This window comes from Coenobita brevimanus, chromosome 21 (genome assembly GCF_032717465.1).
Source record: "Coenobita brevimanus isolate Jiangsu-jjx chromosome 21, ASM3271746v2, whole genome shotgun sequence".
Classification (NCBI taxonomy): domain Eukaryota; kingdom Metazoa; phylum Arthropoda; class Malacostraca; order Decapoda; family Coenobitidae; genus Coenobita; species Coenobita brevimanus.
The window spans coordinates 28,291,990-28,294,352 of record NC_136974.1 but is presented as its reverse complement, the minus strand read 5'-3'; positions in this window follow the sequence as shown (position 1 = coordinate 28,294,352).

The window sequence follows — 2,363 nt, the reverse complement described above, 5'->3', positions numbered from 1 at the left end:
CTTGGTAGGTAGGTAGGTAGGAAAGTATGTAGGGTAAGAGACAGGCAGGTAGGTAGGTAAGTAGGTAGGTAAAAATGTAATAATAATAATAATAATAATAATAATCTGGTATTTTGTTTCTCAAAAGAGCCTGTTCTTCCTTTGGGAATTCACTAGCGCGCGACACACATATACTGTACATTACTTTTACAATTACAAGAATTGTGACATCTCTCATATATAATACAAGCTACATCAGTAATATATAGATGGATAGATAGATATATATAAATAGATAGATAGATATAGATATATGAAAGTGGCAATAATAGATGGATATAGATATATGAAAGTGACAATACAGTAATTAAACCCTATAATCATCTGTCATAGTACCTCTCTCCAGGTCATAGCATTTTAAAATATGAAAGGATTTCAGCTGTCTCTAAAAAGGATTCAACAGAAGAGAGTTGTCTCATGGACAATGGCAGTCTATTATATAAAAAGGATTCGACAGAGGAGAGTTGTCTCATGGACAATGGCAATCTATTATATAAAAAGGATTCAACAGAAGAGAGTTGTCTCATGGACAATGGCAATCTATTATATAAAAAGGATTCGACAGAGGAGAGTTGTCTCATGGACAATGGCAATCTATTATATAAAAAGGATTCAACAGAAGAGAGTTGTCTCATGAACAATGGCAATCTATTATATAAAAAGGATTCAACAGAAGAGAGTTGTCTCATGGACAATGGCAATCTATTATATAAAAAGGATTCAACAGAAGAGAGTTGTCTCATGGACAATGGCAATCTATTATATAATCTAGGGGCTCTATACACAGAAGAACGATCAGAGAAAGATGACTGGTGAATGGCTCCAGGCTCATTAAGACGCAAGGAATCATCTTCACTGCGTAACATCACACCTGGGCTTGCCGATGGGAGTTTTAACAATTCAGCAAGATACTTCGGTTCACCAAACTTAAGAACCTTGAATGTGATAAGACACGGTTTAAGTTCAATTCTAGCATTTACTAGTAACCACTGCAGTTCAGTTAGGAACGGAGTAGTCGAGGTTCTCGGGGGGAGACCATAGATAAGCCGTGCTGCCCTGTTCAACACTGACTGAACTTTTGTTAGTATATTATTTGAAAGGCCAATCCACAGTGAATTACATTAATCAACACGAGACAAGGCCACTGCATGGACCAATGTTAAGAGGTAACGTCTATTCAGGAATTTTCTCACAGAGAACATATTTCTGATATGCAAGTTACACCCTCTGACAACTTCATTTTCTTTGCAATTTAACTTTGATTTAAAATAAGAATGCAGATTTCGAACAGAACTGACTGGATGAAGCTGTGACACACCAGTGTTCAAAGCCAGGGCACTATCAGTGTCGTCACCCCTTCTGTTCCCTCTGATGATGATGATCTCAGTTTTATCATCATTCAGCTTAAGTTTCCTCCTAACCATGCAAATCTTAATATCAGACAATAGAGAATCAAGCTTAGCCTTAGTATCGTTGATATCTGACATCTTAACATAAAGTTAAGTGTCATCAGCATAAAAATGATAGGACACATCGTGCACATATATATATATATATATATATATATATATATATATATATATATATATATATATATATATATATATATATATATATATATATATAATGGATTTTAATTCGAATCCGAGAGAGTTTTCGTATTGGAAAAGTTAGGTATATAATTCATTTAGTCCTTCCCGTGATGAATAAAATCGTATAATGATTATAAAAACAATGAAAATAACCGTAGCGAAGAATCGGATCTGGCCAGACTCAACTCCCCTCCTTCCGAGGAAGGAAGGAATAATGAAGAATTAGCATCAAGCCATAATATATGGCTATATGGCAATGTAGGTACAGAGGGAAAATAAAGACCAGGAAGAAACACGGAAATATCAGGAAGAGAGATAGGGCAGAAGAGTTTAAGATCACAGTGAGGAGAGAAAGGCTGGAGGCAAAACGGCCCCTTTTAGTCGCCTCTTACGAAAATCAGGGATACTGGGGAAATACCGGTATTCTTTCTCCCCCTCCTCCCCCCAAGTGATAAATTGTTGGATTTTCGTCCGAAAAGAGCGCGAAATCGATTCCATTTTGGGGTAAAAAACAACTTGGAGATCTGAATTACTATATACTCATACTTTATCTTCTGTAAAAGCAAATAAATTAAAATCAAGTAAAATAAACGACAAAATTTAAAAAAAGATCAAAGTGTCGATTAGTTTATACTACCATAAGAAAGGGGAACGCTTCCATGCTAAGTAGCATGGACAAGGTATGGAGAGTAGACAAGGGTAGCAGCGGCGTTCTGATAGTGAAAACCCACG